Below are 21,389 nucleotides of genomic sequence, written 5' to 3'. Positions count from 1 at the left end.
CACATAATGAAGATTGTAATTCTACACTATTTATTTAAGAACATATAATTACCTTCATTTCATTTGCATTGTATTGGCAGTATATAATCAGAAACACTTCTCTATATAATCAGAAACACTTCTCTATATAATCAGTCACACTGATAATTGATTAATAGTCTTCATATTACCACACTATAGTACATCTGGGTCTGAGAAATAAGTTGCAATAGACTTGTTTTGATCATAACAGAGTTTGCTGTGATTGAATTTGTCATGCTTCATGTCCTCTTCAGTCACCTGTACATAAAGATATCTGAGCATAAATCTGCTGAACATCAAAACCCTAACTGTTCACTGTAAGGCGCAGTACCAAACAAGTTTGATGACTGGGTTGTGGTATTGCACACTTGAGACGATGTGCTCCTTCTCTCTCTCTCTCTCTTCACTCTTACTCAATACACCCCCAGTTTGTTGCCATGGCCGCCACCTGGCCAATGGGTCCCTGACATTTCTCTGCATCTGTAATTGCTTTAGCGTCTCCCTTCCCCGCCGTTCGCTTTGCGCTGATGTGATGCTAATTGTTGCTGAATATTCCCAATCACCCGAGTGCCCCACGCAGCCATTAAAAGGTCACTGCCACTGAACCGCTCGTCCTCAATGTCATCTTGCCTCCAAGTCAACATGTCACACTCCCTCTCCATCAACTCCTTGCCCATAATCAGCACAGGCTAACATTCTCACCTGCTCTCTTATTAATCTGAGCGTATTGCATCTGTTCCGGCACTCCCTGAACCTTGCTTATATGTTTACTCAGTCAAAGGGTTTGAGCTACACAGTATGAGAAAACTTCCATATTGCAATTCTAATGCCAAACACTGTGGCTGTCTGTGATATGCAACACAATACAGGGTTGAATATTTAATATTGTTTTGAAATAATACTGTTATAAAATCTGCTTATATCTGCTGTTTATCTGAATATAATAACACAAAAATGTATTTTAAATACAAAAATAAATAATATACTCAGATATGTATATTATATGCTGTATACATGTAGCTATGGTATTGGGATTTGTATATTGGCACATACATCATGACGATGAGTTGAGTTGCTGACGCTGGTGGCAAGTGTGTGATTAGGTAAACACTGGCTGTGTGCTGATGAACATGAAACTTGCAGTAAATGGCAATTATAAATGTCGGTAATATTATGTTCAATACCGTAAAGTAAATATGCACTCAGCACCTAATGTGAGTCCAATATTAAAATGTGAAACAGCGGAGGAAAGTGGCTGTTCGAAGATTGGCCAGAGGCCATTTTCAGCACTTATCTATGCTTTCATATGATGACAAGAGGCATGTATTGATCGGCAGACCGGTCCCATCATGGATCTCCTCACAAAAGACTTGTGAGGACTGGGGACTAGGGATGGCACAAGGTCCCCATGTACCGCCCACCTCATCGGAGTCTTTTAAATTGCCACAATCACTCTTCTCTCAGGCTGTCTGTGTGCCGAAACCAGTCGGTCAGACACAGCAAAATAGGGTTTGACAGAGGCATTCCAATGTCACAGTTCACATGACACACCCCTTGAGCAGGTAAAAAATCCCATAAATGACATGCCAGATGTATTTTATATTGATACAATAATTCTCTCTCTCTCTTTCATCTTTTCTATCTTCTACATTTACTTCACTAACCTCTTCACTTCACTACTTGTGCATGCATACCTTGTTGACAGCCTAACATGGTTCTACTTCTTTGTTTTGACATATGCACATATGGCATTGGTATGTTAGCAGCATCAGAGAGCTGAAATGAAGGCCATGGCAGCCACGGGTCAAAGGTCATGGGAGGAAGGCTCCTACAGGAATGCACTAATCTACTGAGAGAGGATTGAGGGACACCACCAGACCAAAAAGGAAAGGGGAAAAAAAGACTTTACCGATACTGTATCTGCTGACAGGTGGACAATTTCCTGCCATTGATTACAAACAACACATTTAGCCGACAGCTGTTCTTCCAGAGCCACAGCAGGAAGTGTGAAGATGACCCTGTGTACTGCCGGCAGAAACATCCACGCACAAAAACAGGTGCGAGAGTCAGGACTGCTAATACATAGCCAGTGTTTACAGCTTCCTCTGCCTTACTGGATTCAAGGGATATGAATACTGCAGAATATCTGGGTGAAGACAGACTGGCTGATGAATGAAGGGGGGTGCAATCAAAGATCCTTGATTACTAGCAAGATAGAGCAACGTAATTCGTTACTATGGGAGCAAAACGGGACAGTTCTGGTCTGCATAAGTGGGAGTGTCACCTTACTTCACTAAATAAACTTTCTCTCTTAATAAGCAATAAGAACAGATAAACATAATTGTGTTCACAGTATTATCTATAATCATGTATGATACCAATGAATCATTCTTTAGGATATGATATGAATAATTTAATTAGTCATGTGAACCGAGCTAGCTAGCTAGCTAACGCTAGCTTAAAATGCTATATAAGTGGATGGGAGTAGCTATGGCAATACAGCTATGCGCTAACAAGTGACTAGTAGTTGAAGGCTTAAACTTAATATACTGTTCCAAATTCACTTGAGTATAAACTATCCACTTTAAGTAATGTCAGTAATGTTATTCAGCTAGTTGTCATTTCAAAGCTAAGCCATTTTCTTAGCTAAGAGGCTAGCTAGCCTGCTAACTGGCAGCAGCATGGTCTGATATTAAGTTATTTTATTACAAATCCGAACACTAAAAAATTACACTTTTAGGCTTGAAATGATCCCAAGCACTTACAGATTATGACAAAAATTTCCAAAAAACCCTCAACAAATCCAGAAAGACATAATGACCAATTTATTGGTAAAATTCCACAAGTCTCCATTGACATTAGTGCAGCGAGGGTTTACTCTGGTCTGCATAAAGGGGGATCCCCCCCCCCCCCCCCCCTTGCAATAATCGAACGCGGAAATTGTCGAACGTTTGCGCCTCTCGCTCCGCTTTAATATAAATTAGATATAAATATGTGCAGTGTATTAGCAGTTACTATATAAGAGCAGAATAAATATGGCAAATAAATATGTGATATGAACAACGTGAACAACATGTACAGATATGTGCAATGTAGTAGCAATAACAATGTAATAGAAGTAATAATAATAATATATGCAGTGTATTAACAATATATATTATGAGAAAAACAGAATAAATATGGATATACAGTATGAACCATATAGACATATATGTACAGGTATGTGCAGTATGGTACAGTACAGCTATGTGTAGTGCAGTTACAGTAACATTATAAGAGTATTAAGAATAAGTGTATGTGCAGGATGGATTGTATGAAGAACAGTAGAATAAGGCTATGTATAAGTGTAATTGCAGTGTGTACATTTGTAAATAAATAGAACACTATTGGTGGGATAGGATAGTGCAAATTGTCCCGGGGGGTGGGGGTCTGGTGATGTCAGACCTGTCAATGTTGTCCCTGTCAAGGTTGCCAAGTCATGGGCACCTCAACAGGCACAGGCAAGGAGGCATCGGGCGGGGCGGTGGGGGAGGATTAGTTGATTGGTTGTCACTGGGATGCAGAGTTAGAGTTCAGTGACAGCCGCAGGAAAGAAGCTTCCTCTGAACCTGCTGGTTTGGGTGCGGAGAGACCTGTAACGCCTCCCGGAGGGTAGAGAACAGTCTGTGAGAACAGTCTTTGATGATGCTGCGTGCCTTACGCAAGCATCACTTTCCCTGGATGACCTCAATGGAGGGGAGTGAGGAACCGGTGATGCGCTGGGCAGATTTCACCACCCTCTGCAGTACTTTTCGGTCATGGGCAGAGCAGTTGCCATACCAAACTGTGACACAGTTGGTGAGGATGCTCTCCATGGTGCAGCGGTAGAAGTTCACCAGGATCTGGGGAGACAGGTGGCCCTTCTTTAGTCTCCTCATAGAAAAGAAGCTGGTGAGCCTTCTTGATCAGGGGTTGAGGGTCCAAGAAAGGTCCTCAGAGATGTGGACACCCAGGAACTTGAAGCTGGTGACACGCTCCACCTCAGTCCCGTTGTTGACAATGGGTGTGTGTGTGCCCGCTTTAGACTTCCTGAAGTCCCCAATGAGCACTTTGGTCTTTTTGGTGTTGAGAGCCAGGTTGTTGTCAGTGCACCACAATGTAAGGTGCTGGACCTCCTCCCTGTAGGCCGTTTCATCGTTGTTGCTGATGAGACCAATCACCGTAGTGTCAACTGAGGTCTGTTGGTTAGAAAGTCCTGAATCCAGTTACAGAGGGAGGTATTTATGCCCAATTCACTGAGTTTGGTGATCAGTTTGGAGGGGATGATGGTGTTGAATACTGAACTGAGTCAATGAACAGCATTCTCACATAGGCGTTGCTATTGTCAAGGTGGGACAGGGCAGAGTGAAGTGCCGTAGAGATGGTACCCTCTGTGCTCCAGTTCTGACGGTAGGTGCATTAGAAGGGGTCCATTGAGGGTGGTAAGCAGGTCTTGAGATGGGCCAGGACCAGCCTCTCGAAGCACTTCATGATGATGGGGGTGAGTGAAACTGGACGGAAGTCATTGAGGCTTGTTGCAGTGGAGTGTTTTGGCACCAGCACGATGGAGGTGGTTTTAAAGCAAGCCAAGATCAGGGAGCATACGTGCCTCTATACAGACATCAACCACATTCAGGCATTTTTGCCTAGCCCACATCTTAAATAAACATGATGTTTGAATAGTCAGTTTGAGAAGAGAGGGAAATTAACCTGGCTAGGATACCAGCGAGATTTCGTGATTTTTAAATAGTTTGCTGGATAAGTTAATGAAGCTACCAGAGAGAGATGTATCACAGGGAATTAAGATGAAAGAACTAGGACCCAGGGACATGCCAATAATCCAGCAAAAGGTAACAAAGATATTTATTTTCAACCAAAGGATATCTGCTAAGACCTGAAAAAAATCTCTTTCCACCTTAGGAAATTACACAAACTCATCTCTCAGCACCAGCCAGCTAGCTAAAATTTCCCTCGGGATGAATAAAGTAGCCTATCTATCTATCTATCTAGCTGCACACACCTTGGAAACTAATGGTAATGATGGTAGTTGTGAATAGCAGCAACCGAAGTCTGAAGTATCATCACAGAGGGTAGTTTTTACTGCCATTGAGGCCAATTCAGGAGAATATTACAACTGGTGTTGTGACCACCACGCGTGAGTATAAATGGTTACATCGCTCCTGTGACGTCACATTGTCGCACTACCGGTCGGGAGTGGCGAGTATGTAGAAGCCTTTACCTGCATTAGTCCTGCTCAGTGCCGCACACACATCGGTGGTGGAGAGTGTGGGGGGCTGGTGATCTGCAGAGACCACTGCCTTGATGGCCACCTCCTTGTTGTCCCTATCAAAGCAAAGTGGTTCAGCTCATCAGGCAAGGAGTTGTCGGTGACAGGGTGGTGGAGTTAGTAGTTTTGTAATCTGTGATGGCCTGGATGCCTTGCCACATGCATCGGGGGTCAGAGTTGTTCTTGAAATGATCCTCAATCCTTAGCTTGTGGTTGTGCTTGGCCTTCTTGATGCCCCTTTTCAGTTTAGCCCTGGGTGAGCTATATAGGCTTTGAGCATCACCTGATCTGAATGTGCGGTCTCGTGCCTTCAGCAGGAGTCTGACCTCACTGTTCATCCATGGCTGATTAGGGAAAGTCGTAATCCGTTTGAGGGTGGTGACACTGTTGATGTTGGAGTTGATACAATCCAGAACGGAGGAGGCATATGAATCCATGTTCGTGTGGGAGTCATGGCCTGAGTTGCGAACACTCTCCAGTCAGTGTTTTCAAAACGCTGCTGAAGTGCTTTGACTGTCCTTACTGTTGGTTTCACATGTTTGATGAGTGCTGAATACTTGGGGAGTAGAAACAATGAGAGGTGATCTGAGTGTCCTAGATTGGGGGAGAAGAGCGGCTTTGTAGGCATCAGCTATGTTTGTGTAGACATGGTCTAAAATATTATCTCCTCTTGTGGGGCATGATACATTTTGATGAAATTTGGGCAGTGCAGTTTTTAAATTCGAGTGGTTGAAGTCACCCGCGACAATGTACTGTAGGCTGCCTCGGGATGCAGAGTTTGTTGTTTACTGGTAGCAGAATGCAGTTCTTTCATGGCAAACTTGGCATTAGCATCTTGTGGTATATAGGCTGCTGTTATTTCAGTAGATGTAAACTCTCTGGGCAGATATCAAGGTCTACACTTAACTTTGAGATACTCAAAGTTACCCGGTTAGCTGAGCAGTGACTCTCGGTGATGGTGTGTCGGTGCACCACGTTTTGTTAACATAAATGCATAAACCCCCACCTCTGGTCTTACCGGAGTCAGTTGTTCAGTCGGCACGGAGAATGCAGTGTCAACAGCGTTGTTGGGTATTTCGCTATTAAGCCAAGTTTCTGTGAAAATCATGATGTTGCAGTCCATAATCATTCTGTGTGTGGTGATCCGCAGACGCTACTATACTGTATATATGGAATATATAGTAGAGTACCATGTGCTAAACATTATTTCTCCAGGAGTGCCTCTGCAGCATGAAACTGTATATATCACAAAATGGTAAAAAGTTTTTTGAAACAATAACGTAAGAACCTCTCACTCCTCCTAGACCTGTTAAACATGTCACAACACATTCTGCTTGTCACCAGAGACAGACCCATGGCTTCTAGAAAGAACTCTGCCTGGTTGAGTCTGTCAATACAATGGGTTGAAGTGTTGAAGAGCAACTGTAAGCTCTAGAGTGACAGGTGAATAAAACGAGGCTGTAACGTGCTTTTCTGACTCCTTTTCCTCTTGACAACTGCTATAATTCCTGCAGCCCATCACAGTCATGACATGAGTCTTGTTATAAAACCAGATTAGGCAGGATTATCACCTGACCTTTCATCTGGTAAATAAATAAAATACCCTGAAGGGACATATGCTTGTGCAGTTCGGATTGCATCAGTAATCAGATTGCTCTGGTGCTCTTTAAACTAGTAAGGCATTGGACTGGATTCACCATGCCATTCTACCGATTTACCATAGCATTTCTAACAAATCAAATATTTGAATAAAACAGATTAGAATAGATTGGATTACATCCAATTAGAAATCAAACATTTGAATTTTAGGTGTAAATGGTTGTTGTTATAATTGTTATAATTGTTAGTAGTAGAAGTAGTATTAAAAGGAAGTGACAGCAGTAATAGTGTTAGTTATGTAAGGGATAATATATAGAGTGCCCGTCATTATCGGAAAATAAGTCCCGACAGGGCACCGACATGCCAACGGAGGGGTCTTGCTTCGTCCTGAAGGGACTTATTTTCCGATAACCAATGTACTGTTTCATCGTGGCTGATCTTGAATCAAACATTCTTTAGAACACAGCTGATCAACCGTTTGCTTTCACTTTTGAGTGAAGTTCCATTGCAAGAAGTGACCGGACTACTTGCGGAGTGATATGAAAGACGTGAATAAGAAGCACAAAACCCATTTTCCTTGACAGTGGTCTGTTATTAGGGGTGTCACGATTTCGATTTTATATCGAATTCGATCGAAATTACATTTCAATCTCGAACTTCGAACTCAAAAGTAGAATCGACGATGCAGCCACACCCCCAATGTCAGGTCCAGCATGTAGGCCTATGCCAAGACGCACAAACACACACGCTGAACACCACTCTAATTTTAGGCTGCAGCCAGTTATAATATAGGCATCAACCTACCAAAGCCCCTCTTGCTACTCTGAAAATCACCGGTTTGGAAGTATTTTGTCGTTTCTTTTACGTCAATGAACACTAACTTCCTACTCAACTTAGCAAGTGAAAAGATGATGTAGTTACAGTCCAAAATCACTTTAAGGCTTATAATGCAGATTGATAAGTACATATTCCATGAACACTAACCCTGGGTCTCTCCAGAGTGTGCTGAAACAATCAAATTATCATTCTGTGTTGTTTAATTTCACTATGTTCACTAATGCTTGTTACAACCTCGCGGTTGGAACGGTTTCAAAATAAAAAGCGGTTTCAAAATAAAAGCCCCCCCCCGAAACAGAAAAGGCCAAAAAAAGTAAATAACATATAGGGAATGCATTAATAGTAATATTAAAAAAAGATCAGAAATCGAATCGAATCGTGACTTTAAAATCGAAAATTAAATCGAATCGAGGATTTGGAGAATCGTGACACCCCTATCTGTTATACTTAGCAACGGTCAACCACTGAACGTTGGGAAGGCCCTTTTAAGTGAATGGAGCATTCTGCTGCATTATGAAGAGCCATGTAATAAACACTCTTGTGTTATTTTCAACAAGTTAATTTTAAGAGTGTACACAGTATAATAAAAGCAATGTGTTAGAAACAACAAAAACTGTGTTGTCTGTAACTAGACATAGAGATGTGTTAAAAACAACTAAAGTGTTGCGTTACTTTCAACACATTCATTTTAAGAGTATAGTAGTGCAAGTATTAGGATGTAGTAGAAGGAAAGCAGACGGAGGCAGTGAGGGGAGATGGCAACTGACTGAGACATGCTGTCAGTTTGGCACGGTCACTTCCTGCGTGTCACTTCTTGCACTCATCAGCTTCTGCCTCAAAGGGAACAGTGAGCATCTCACCCCCTGCTCATCACCATACTGTCCGGACTGACCTCTGAACCCTTCTGGTTGCTGGGGCGACACAAGGTCGGTCAGCGCAGAGGGGAGAGAGTGCTCATTACTGGAGCATTTCTCTCCCTATTATATGGACAAAAATATAAATGTAGACAATATATTGGACTGACAACTTACCGGTAGTGGCCATGTCATGAAGATATATGAAAGAGAGGCTGTCATGGACCTACCAAAACCTTGGTATTTATTCAACCTACAGCTCTTCCAAACCAGAATTCAGTGATAGTTGGTACAGTGAAAAATGTTTTAAACCAGAATTCAGTGATACTTGCTACAGTGCTAACTGTTGATAAAGCACAGTAGTGGCCTCTGTTGTAATGCATGTTTTGGACTACATTGAGAGCTTTGGATTAGGCCATGACCAATAACAATGGCTCTCATTTAAGCAGTCATTGGGGCGCTATTGGACTGTCTTGTGCTGTGCCTTTGGGTGTTTGGCTGTTCTCTCTCAAATCCAGAGAGAAGCACCCAGGTAGGCTTTAGACAAATCCATTGCATCCAACCCTCCTCAAAACACACACAAACCTATTCCAACACATCCTTTCCTGGAAATCCTAGAATTTCAGGTCATTATTTTTCCAGATTCTTGGAACACAATGACTGTTGCTACAGTAACTTTATTAGCTTCTCCTGTCTATTTTCATAGACAAACCAGCATGGGCTAATATTGATTACACAGTTGTCTAATGAGGGCTTCAGTCAGGCAAACTGGCGATTCATTCAGGCACTCCATCAATATAATACCGACTTGCACTTACATCGACGTACCATGCATCAATATCTATGCAATAATTATTGCCATCTTAACCCTTCCACTGGGTTAAATTGGCCACAGGTGATGCACATCACAGCTTTTAAAATCTGTCTTCTGAATATTGCAAAGATTTAGACTTATTAATGAAAGATCACTTGCTTTTTCCCCCTTTCACTGTTCTCTAAGAAGCCTCCTCATGTGGATTCAGCTGAGCGGATTGAATTATCAGTGATCAATATCACCGCAGATCAATATCAGCACCTCGCTGCAGACTGCAGAGACACATAGGCCGACAGCGACACGAGGTCAGACGTGGGTTAAGTAAGATCACACTGGCCTGAATGCTTCACTTTGCTAAAGCCATATCCCAGACCTTTATGTACCTGGGTCAATTCTAACTGGAAGACTCAGGCAATCACTGGGTTTGTGGCAACCTGTTTAGTGGCACGGCCGGTGTGCTTTGTACACAAATTTTGACGGTGCGCTGAGCAGATGGTCACAGCAAAGGGTCGGACAAAGGCAAGAGCACTGCCACCACCTGGGCCACTCTGCTGAAATAGATTCCGCCTACTCACGATCGATCACAGAAACCGTTTTCTATGAACCAAATCCAGCACTATGGAAATTGCTATTGAATTGTGCTCCGGTATTTTTGATGACGCAAAATGAAAAAAAGAAAGAAAGAAAAGAAAAAAAAAGAAAAGTCAAACACAGACTAGATTCAGATTTGCTCAGTTAAGTGTGCAGGCATTTGCTTCATTTCTTAGAGATTCCCCTGGCTCCGAAAAGCTTTTCTCCACATGTGGGCTCTCAGACATCTTCAGCGTCTTTTCTCAGATAAGAACTCGCCGTTGGACGAGCAGCTCGGAGAGACTCCCGAGGGGCTTCATTACTGTAAGTGCGACACAACACAGTTTCGTCCTTTTTGTTCGCCTTTCGCTGATAAACAGAAGCCCCAGGCCCAGGTCAATTTCTCACCTTGTGGTAATTACAGCAAAAATCTGGCAAGAAAGAGATGCATAGGAGTGGATGGGGACCTTGGGTCCTTTTATGCGGATGATGACAACAAGGATAAAAAGGGCTGAGAGATCTCTGGCGTCACATGCTGAATAACTTCCCCCACAGCCGTACACGAACACTGCCCCTCCGCTTTTAGGCCAATTGGAAGTTAATTGAGTCATTATTTCCCCATTATGTGGTGATTTGCCCATCAGATGAAGTGGTTTCAGGCAAGGAAGGATGCTATTATGCTCTGGTCCTGGCTTCTGCCATTCATCACCATGGTTAGAAAGCAGAAGAGTTCACTCTGTGAAGATCTGTATGTGTGTGTTTATGTATGAGGGCGGGGGCACATATAAAGTTTTAATTTTACTCAGACATGATGATATGCTATTATTTCATGTACCAAAGGGAAGCAGGTGTTTTCTAACCAAAGGACATTACTCTACCCACCGACTATACTACTACTAACTTAAGGGTTCAGTGCAGCCTTCTAGTTTGGTTTGACCACCTTGGTTTGATGTGGTTTCCAGCACATGGCTCTGATCCTTGACTGTGTACAGCAGGATTTGGCACTGTTTGTTCAAATGTCCTTGCCAAGGAAAAAAGAATAAAGTACGGCTTCTACTTTTATTGAGGTTGAACCGTTATGTTTTCTTATATCTGCAGTGAGAGACAGCTTGCAAATACAGTGAAGTCGTGTCAGAGCGATCAATACAGACTTTGTCTGACACTGACTGAAGTTGCTCCAGCTGTGAGGGGTCAACAACTTTAACCTCATATACAACGCCATTAACCAGTTTGAACTAAGATTGTGCACAGGGCTAAATGGGTGTGAAATGCAACCTGATCCAAACAATTGTTGGCAAGTCATGCTAATGGTTTTCTATAGAATCTGCAGTGTCAGTGGTTTAAAATAGCATGTTTTTTGTTTTTTTGTTTTAGCCTTTTATCACAGTGCAATTATTTTGCACCACTGCACATTTGATGTCATCCTATGGTTGCTGACTGACATTCAAATGAGTTGACAGTCATATTCAAATTTGCAGTGGTGTCTTAATTTTGAATATGACCTTCAACTCATTTGAATGACATTAGAAAAATGTGCAGTAGTCTCTTCATTTTTCCCAGAGCTATTATATATATATATATATATATATATATATAGGACCAGACATCAGTCTATACATATTGATGGCACACATGGCAAGCATAGCTTATGGTTCAAATAAAGATTTTCCCTGACCCATTTTCGACAAACCAATAATATGAGTGGAAATACTCTGAATCCAATGTGCTGAAACGAGCACCAGACCAGAATCCCAAAACCATGAACTGAACTTAACCTTGAGTTTTGGAAACCGCTTCACCTCCACCATACATTCAGTACTGGATTCTTACCGCTTACCTTTTGAATGGATGTAAATATGCACCTCTTTTAGAGAATCACACAGACCACAAACCAAAGCCACTCTTAAAGCCAAAACCACAAACACTGGCAGAGAGATTTGAAATTCTTCCAATGACAGCACACCTCTCCTCCTCCCACCCCTCCTTTAGAAAAAGAAAAAAAAAAACCTGGAACATCTCCATGCTTTTGTACAGTATGGCGAGTTAAGGATTTGACTGCCGCGGCGTAAAGCATAAATGCACTGTAAATGACTCGAGGATCAGTCATGCTTAGTTTTGTCCCTCCATGCGCGCTGCGGATGTGCTTGAGCTGGAGGGTACTCTGTGAGGCTGAAAGAGCCTGTGCCAAACTGGGCCACAGCAGACCACTACAGCCAGTGATGGGGCTGCTCTAGCTTTCGCTCAGCTGGGGCTGCTGATCCTGGGAGTGCCAATAATAGGCTTTCGTTTGATCCTCAGGAAAAGCATGTAATACTCCTTTCTTTATCAAATCGGTTCAGACAAAATGACACAATGGGCCGCTCCACTGCATGATGGGGTGCTGCTCGGCCAACGGTAGCCGTTAAAAGGAGATTGATTTTCCTTTAATTGAGACAAGACAGGGAGTCTTCCCTGTCACTCCCAATATAAGGCAATTACAAAGGCCACAAAAATACATAAACAAATCCAACAGAAAGAAAATGTCAGCTAAGCAGAATGGAAGATTTACAAAAGGATGACAAAAATGCTGAAATAAATCTGGTAGGTTATATTTCTATCTAAGTTTTATTTTGTTTTACCCTTCTGATGTAGTGTTGTCGCAATGGTAATCCTACTCAGGGGTTCGTTTCTAGAAAGCGTTGTAGGCGAACTTCCGTTGTGACATGTAACAACAGAGATTGTGATGGTGGTTAGACACAACTACATTCACATTATTCACATCTGCGCATGAGCAGAGGCTGTAATTAAGAAAATATTGAATACAACAGAAACATTTTCTTACATTCATTACAGTGCATGAAAATGCACTGTACTGTTCTTCCTAGGCAACAACTTCTTATTATTATTATTCCGCTTACCACTTTTTCCGTACGCTATTTCTCTTGAACAGTTTAACTTAGAAACTTCATTCAAACTTTGTAACGTACAGTAGGTATTCAAACGGACGAAGCTGCTATGTCTTTTCAACTTTGAAACTTTTATACTTTTTAAACTATTAAAGAAAAACTTTTTAAAAATCCCCATAGACTTAACATTGCCGATTGTGACATCATAATACGGCCGTTAAGCAATTAGAATCCTATGGCAGGTGTTCAGGCCACCTGGATCAACTGCCAGTCTCAGGCTTTAAGCATACAAACTGGCCCTATTAAGACTACACATCCTGTTCAACTGCTTCCTCTGCCAAAAACTGTTTCAAAATAAAAGTCCTCACTACAACATTTCACTGTTAAACAATTTAACCCTTTAAACTACTGAACTTTTTAACTGTTCAACCATTGTAACTGTTACTTGTCATCAACTATGACTCCTTCCCACTGTAGCTAGTTAGCATAGTTAGCATGTTAGCTTTGCTAGCATTGTTAGCATTTTTAGCAAAACTGCTAAAAATGATTAGCTAAGTTAGCTAAGTAACATGGTTAGCATGCTAGTTAGCATTTTTAGCAAAACTGCTAAAAATGATTAGCTAAGTTAGCTAAGTAACATGGTCAGCATTGTTAGCATGGTTATCATAACTACTAAAAATGATTAGCTAGGTTAGCTAAATCACATGGTTAGCATAGTTAACATAGTTAGCATGTTAGCATTGTTAGTTAGCATAGTTACTAAAATGATTAGCTAGGTTAGCTAAGTCACATGGTTAGTATAGTTAGCATGTTAGCATTGTTAGCATGTTAGTTAGCATAACTACTAAAAATGATTAGCTAGGTTAGCTAAATCACATGGTTAGCATAGTTAACATGCTAGTTAGCATAGTTAGCATAACTACTAAAATGATTAGCTAGGTTAGCTAAGTCACATGGTTAGTATAGTTAGCATGTTAATTAGCATAGTTAGCATAACTACTAAAAATGATAAGCTAGGTTAGCTAAGTCACATGGTTAACATAGTTAGCATGTTAGCATAGTTAGTATGTTTAGCAAAACTGCTAATTTTTTTTAGCTAAGTTAGCTAAGTAGCATGGTTAGCATAGTTAGCATTGCTAGCACTGCTATAAAACATTAGCTAAGTAGCATGGTTAGCATAGTTAAAAATCTTAACATAACTGCTAGCAAACATTAGAGCCATTCCAACTTTCAGTTATCGTCAAATATCTACTTATACACAGCCATTAAACTATTTGAATATCAACATTCATTAAACTGCTAGAAAACATTAGCTAAGTTAGCTAAGTAGCATGGTTAGCATGTTAGCATTACTAGCACTGCTATAAAACATTAGCTAAGTAGCATGGTTAGCATAGTTAAAAATCTTAGCATAACTGCTAGCAAACTATAGAGCCATTCCAACTTTCGTCAAATTATCGTCAAATATCTACCTATACACATTCATTAAACCTCCAGTCTGTCAACAACTTTTAAACTATTTACCTTCAACTTTTAAATGGTCTACTTTTAAACTATCTATTAAACTAGCTGTCTATCAACAACTTTTCAACTATCTACTGGCTATCAACAACTTTTCAACTATCTACATTCAGCTTTTAAACAGTCTACTTTTAAACTATCAACTTTTATTAAGCTATGCAGCCACCATGTCTATACTAGCATCACCGTAGTAACCATCTCTGTATTATCTATTTTAACTATGATACATGATATTTTACATCACAACTTTAGCATTTTCATGCACTGGTAATTCCTTGGAATTGCATTTCTAGTTATAAGTTAGTTGTTTGTTTTCAATAACTACTATGTATGATGTAGCTCTATAGATACAAGTAAATGTATAGGACTCCACTTATAGCATGACATCATTAAAAATGGAACTTGCTATTTTTTGACTGAACAACAGCGCTTTCTAGAACAGCTGCGAGTAGGTCGTTGTTTTAGCGAAATTTGCGTCCTACCACAGTGGTTCAGGAACGAGTAAGGTAGCTTTTCTAAAAAGGATCTCCAGTACAGAAGGTACTGCAGGCTCTGCTATGAAGGCGAGCATGGCATTTGGGGATGTACCTTAAGACTGCCTAACAGTGGATGTGTATCACATTCTAATTAAGATCATTTTACTTCTATGGGTTCAACAATCGAAACAATGGCAACGGATATCATAAACACAACAGTGACTAACCAGATAGGTAGCTCTCCATGACTGGCAGCTACTGAGGCCACTACTGTCTGTTACTCTATGTGTGTGCATGTGTGTGTGTGTGCGTGTGCGTGTGCGTGTGTGTAGGTCCAGGCAGGGTCATGCTGTGGAGTCGCAGCAGAAGTAGAGGCCGAGTGTGTGTGTGTGTGTGTGTGTGTGTGTGTGTGTGTGTGTGTGTGTGGAAGTGTGTGGCACGTGGTGGCTGAGCCCTTATGGGAAGTGACACTGTACCCGCAGCACGGTGGCCATCATTAATGTGGCACAGGACTGCCCCAGTGGGGCCGCCATGCAGCCACGCCTGAGCCAGCGATGCAACCTGACACGTATGCAAGCCCTACTTATCACACAGCCAGCCTGCCAGCCCGCCTCAGTCCCATTAGGAAGGACTCACGAGTACACCATGAGTACAAACTCAGGAAGAGAGCACAGCCCCTTACACAGACACACACAAATGTATGCATGCACACACACACACACGTCACACACACACACACACGTATGCAACACACACACAAACACACACACACATACACACAAACAGCATTATCTACTACAAAAAATTGTATTATAAATTTATGCACAGAGGAAGACAAACAATCCAAATGTACACAGACACACATGCATAAATAAGCCAAGCTCATACACACACACACGTCATGGCTACTTGTGTATCATCACACAAACAATAGAGACACTGTCTGTGAGCGTCTCCCTACAGCAATTCAGGCCTGGGCCTCGACTCCTCCAACAAGTTTTCTGTGACACGAGCGCAAGCGGTTGATGAACAGTGTGTTCCCTGCGTCCTCTGAGCGAGGTTGGATAAGGGAGTGACCGAGTTCAATTCTTAATAGCAACCTAATTACAACTTAATCAGCTGCATCTTTGAAGATCACATTCATATCGCAGCTTAAAAATAGAACAGACCTTCAAATGCGACATGCAGGCGGCAATCTCACTGTAATGAAATCCAATCACAACCACCACCAGCACCCCCAATCGCAAGCTCCTATTATCCCGGCCCTAACCCTATACGATCAATTCTCAGATTTCTCAGGGTAAACAGAAGATTTATTTTAGATGTGAGTAGCCTACATATTCACACCAGATCTCTTTCTTGAATTTTCCCTTGGGGATCAATAAAGTATCTATCTATCTAGATCTGCAAATGTAATACCACATGCATCACCATGTGAATGAGAGGTAATGCCAAAAAAAGAACCCCTGCAGCCATTTTCAGATTGGCTTTATTCATAGCTAAGTACTGTTATTTTAAGGAGAATAACATCTAGCTCAGGCCTCTCCAGGGAACGCAAGAAGCACTCTCACTCCTTGGCACAGGCCTTGGGTCTCTAAAAGTGGCTATTTTCAAAGCTACGGATATAAGACCAAGGGTTTCATACCCACGGACAAAAAAAATACTCTCTAATGAACTAATAAACTTTTTCTGCCATAACATAGCGGATTGCCAAAGAAATTGTTTTCTTTATAATACACTGCAGAGGGCCCCTCCAGTCCCCGAAGACAGCAGCATATTAATATTTGATTGCAAAATAATTTGTTACTGGGCCTCTTTCATGGAGTGCTTCTGTGCAGAAGCCAAGTCATGAAATTAAACTATAACTCACACCAAAGGTCACATACCATCAGCATCTTGTAGATGGAGAATACCTCTAGGCAAATTATGAGAAAAACAAAGCTTTTGGTCTGAATCTACCCCATCCACCAAAAAACTCCAACTGTGACCTTTGCAAGTGCAGAGAAAGAGAGAACGAGAAAGAGAGAGAGAGAGAGATCTACAGCAGTATAAATAGATAATGAATTGAGTTGTACAAGGAATCAATTTACGCCATGTGTACAAAGAAATACTATAGGTATCTTCAAAGCATATCAGAGTATGCTTTATGCAAGGGTATTTATGCAAGATATGAGCAGATTTATCTGGAGAGAATATAAACACTAATGGACAGGATTCATTATGTAATAATCTGTTTACGTTCAACTGCACAGGGTTGGATGTCACTACTGACGCCCCTGAAAGAAGAGACTGTATAGACCCTTTCAACAATAAAAACAAAAACAATGCTTGAACATTCTATTTGGTTCCCAATCTACTTCCTCTGCATTAAGATAACATGGAATGTTAAAACGGAAGCCTTGTAGGGCCAACTATGATGCTGATAAACTCTCTTGAAAGGGTCTATAGTAGACTGACAAAGAGATACCTTCTTAATTTTGCTTTATCTATCAAATTAGCAATGGGAGTATATCTATACTGTCAATGAAACTCCATCATACAGGAATCAAAGTCTGGAAAAGACACTGAAGACCACTTCAGGACATTTAATAAATACCAATTAATTACAGAATTTTCATGACGTTTCTGTCATTTGCAAGCCTTCAGAGTTTTTTTTTTTTTGGTTGGGTTAACTACAATGCTGCCAACTTGCATGCAAAGAGCAATTATTTTGGTCCTTGCTTCTCTTGGCTGTGGGATTCGGCGAATCGCCCCTTGCCTTATGTATCTAGGATGTTTGACATATTTGAATGCATGAATAACATTTTCATAAAAATTTCACAGAGGTGCATCTATAATTCACACGGCCTACTCTCTTAGCAGTGATTAGAGCCAGTGAATACACAAATCAGTGCCAGTGCCTTTCTCCAACTCGGTCTGCTATCCAGCAGCACCATCAGAAACAAGAGTGTGTCATTATTTCATCTACTGTGATACCTTACTGCTGGAAAAAATACAAATATCACAGTTTAACAGGAGCTTTGCTAATATTCCCTAGAAAAAACACAGCTCTTTGAAGACGTCTGAGGAGCAACAAGAACCTCTCAAGGCTTTTCTGCTTTCCTGATGGCAGTTCTCTGAATGTTTGAGTTTGTGGTTTTTGTGCTGATTTTTAAGATCTGGCATTCCATCCGTCGATTGAGTCCATGCACCCGGGGAGATTAAAGCGTGTGATAAATATTTAATATTCAACTATACAGCCGCGCTGAGCCAAAGAGGAGTGTTACGAGGCAGAGCTGCGAACTGGGTTCAAATTAGGAGGGATTAGGGCGCAGGTCTCTGGGTTCTCTAGTGAAAACCAAACCCTACTTAAGCAGCTAACATGCAAATTCAGAATGAGCACCATCAAATGACATGTCGGCTGAGGGTGCCTAAGGCTACAGCAAATAATCCTATGCACTGTATGGACAGGGAAATCCTGGGAGTAATGGTATACCAAGGTTGGTATAGAGGAGATATCATGAGGTTTCCTCAAAAATCAAAAACATTACTTGTTAAAGTTATTCACTTGAACAACTAAAGGTGGACATTCATCTGACATGTTCTGGTTTCTTGTGTCCAGCAAAGAGAGGAAGACGATGGGGGATGGGGGCATATATTCCATTCCATAGAGTATATAAATAAATATACACATATCTATACAATGGTACAGTATATACTGTATGGTTACATAGAGAGTGCACAGAGTTTGGACAATAAGAGGAGGTATGGAAACCATCAAGTGCCCACGATTTCTCTAATTAAAACCAGACAAAATGCACATTTACTTCATGTATGCATCTATGACCTCCTATGTTAATTCAAAACACCATGCCATGTTGTCCTACACTGTTTAGGAAATAATTTCCAAAAAAAAGATACAAACTCAGTAGCCACATTTACATGGACAGTTTTTTTGTCATTATGATTAAACTGAAAATGTGTGCCGTCTGTTCACATGGGTTACATTCTATTCTGATCAGGTGCTCTCAAGCGCTTTAGAATGTTTGATCGGAATAGCTGTTGTTGCCTACTCTTCCTTGTGAAGATACAGCAGTCAATCCGAATGAAAGTATACATGGGTGTTCATTCGGAATAGGAGCGGACTACACCACCTCTTTCATTCCGATTAAAATTCTGATCGGATCAGGAATTTAATTCTGATTGAGGTGTTTATATGAAAAACTTTATTCCGATTGAGCTGTTATTCCATTTCTAATCGGAATAGAAGTGCCCATGTAAACGTGGCTACTGAAGGGTGTCAATGAATGAATGTGATTGTGACATTTAGCTGATAAGGTATAAACATTTGTTATTTCAGTCTCATAAAGAGAACTTTATGGTGGTCTCATCCATATTATCATAATCCTTCATACTGTATTTTAGTGGATCCCATGCCTTATCAGCCAGGGCTGAAACAAACATAACATGTTTGCTTACATCTGTATGTATTCATTTGAAGAGGTGAACATTTCTTTATACATATATTATAAACTGAACTAAAACTCATATTTTCCATTAAAATGTCTTGTTTATCTGGTTCATCCCTATATCCCTACACCCAGGTCCCTTCATATTCATGTCAGTGGGAGAGCATAACACAGGCAACACTGGTGCCAGCCATGCACGCCAACTGTGGGAAACAGATTGGCTGGCTGGTTGTCATTGTCAGATCTGTCACCTTTTGACTGAATGGAAGAAATGACAAGGCCCTGGCCAGAGGGTTAGTCGGAGAGCTAGAGAGAGTCAGAAGGCTAGACAGAGAAGAGAAGAGAAGAGAAGACAGAGAAAACAAAATGAGGCCTTTTTTTGGGTGGCGTCTAGTTTGTGGAGGGTGTTCAGTGCTCTGGGCGGCAAACGGAGCTACACGTACCTGTCTACTCTGACCAGCGGTGATTTGGGTTAATTGGTGCTGGGTCCCAGTGCTCACAGCCTGAGGAGTACAAGGGATCCTGCAATTTAAAAGAAGGTGAATAACTACATGTGACATGATCTTACCATAAGTCCAGCTCCATTAGCAGGGGATCACTGGACACAGCACACAGCAGGTCCTAACTACCCTAACTGGACAGTTACAGGTCAGACTTTATCAGTGGCAATGTCACCAAGTACACAACGTTAATGGAATGGATGCACTCCTAAGGACCACTGACAACAGTAAGACAGTGAGGAATGCTAATGGCTAACAATTTTATTTTGAAAGCCAGAGCAGCTTCAACAGAGTCTGGGCATACCTGTGAGCGGCAGGCATTCTGGAGAGTATCAACCATGTTACAGACACAAGAGGACCCTACAGCGCTGCACTGGCAATGAGGATTACAGTAAGCTAGCCTTGGTCAATGCCATGCAGAGTTGACCAATGAGAGAGGAGTCTCTCTAGCAATCTCAGTGACTGGCACCACTGTCACGCAACAGTACTCCTGCAAAGTAGATGAATGCTAGAGAATGTTCAATATGCCAGGATGAGAAGAATCAAAATATAACAAAACAAAACCTGTTTGAAAAGACCAACCTTGGACAATTCCATTACAACATGGATACAAAAGGGAGCTTCTGCAGACTAGGTGCACTACCTTGTACACAGGGCCGGCGGAAGGCAATCCTGCGCCCTGGGCGAAATAGGAATATGTCGCCCTCATTTTTATAGACTGCGTGCCACTTTCGACTGTGCTACCTTCCCAAAAGCCCCTGGCTGCAGCGTGCAGATCGGGGCTGGTTTCAATGTGGGGGAGCTCAACTTGCTACTTTCCAGCGTTACTGGACCGCAAGGAAAAATAAAAACAATGTTGCGGGACTATTGTGATTGCGAGGCCTCACAGAAAAAATGGTAGCCTACAATTAAGCAATTAGGCGTTTCACGTAACATAAACATATTATTATTACAGGCTATTATACAGAAATCGGACTACCTATTTAACATGATGCCGTCTGTTATGTGTGCATTTAAACGTGACATTAGGAACGCACTTCGAGTGTCGCTGTGTCATCACCCCGCGATAGGACTATCTTATTGTGGGGAAATGAGCTCATTGCTCCCCTGAATTGGTGACATGGTGAGATTCAGATTTTACCTGTATACATTGTCGTCCCTCTGCTACGTTCCACTAGCCTAGAAATCTAGACGCACCCTAGCGGCGGCAAATTAATTTGCTCAGCCTGTACGTCTAGTATCAAACCATAGGGATTTCTATTGGCTGACGCCGTGGACTTCATCCAATCACTGCGCTCTATTTTGTTAGAGAGTCTTAAGGCGGGCTTAACAGGATAACGACAGTCCTGTGACGGTGAACAACAAGGAAGGTGGCTATGGCTAACGAAGAGCGGTTGTTTGAATCGGCGTTGGCGTCAACTTTGGAGGAGTTGGACAACACAATGCACTTAAGTAATTCCTTTCGAAGAAGGATGTATTTGCCGTTTTGCCGACCGGATACGGATATGGTCGTAACGCTGGCCTATTGCATGCCTAGGCAGTTTGAAAGACAATTCTCT

At 41.6% G+C, this 21,389-nt stretch overlaps 1 protein-coding gene across 4 annotated transcripts in view; it reads right to left on the bottom strand.

The window, feature by feature from the left end:
* The window catches only part of raly (RALY heterogeneous nuclear ribonucleoprotein), an 88,545-nt gene that overhangs the window by 63,024 nt on the left and 4,132 nt on the right, over positions 1–21,389 (bottom strand). For 3 of the 4 annotated variants that reach the window (XM_042090530.1, XM_042090533.1, XM_042090534.1), the window contains exon 2: positions 19,774–19,852. The exons of the other annotated variant lie outside the window; for it this stretch is intronic. The gene's annotated coding sequence lies outside the window, so the exon portion shown is untranslated. The remainder of the gene's footprint in view (positions 1–19,773; positions 19,853–21,389) is intronic. 4 annotated transcript variants of the gene reach the window in all.

The sequence above is a fragment of the Alosa sapidissima genome, chromosome 4, assembly GCF_018492685.1.
Source record: "Alosa sapidissima isolate fAloSap1 chromosome 4, fAloSap1.pri, whole genome shotgun sequence".
NCBI classification, from domain to species: Eukaryota; Metazoa; Chordata; class Actinopteri; order Clupeiformes; family Clupeidae; genus Alosa; species Alosa sapidissima.
This window is presented reverse-complemented; position numbering and strand designations above follow the sequence as displayed.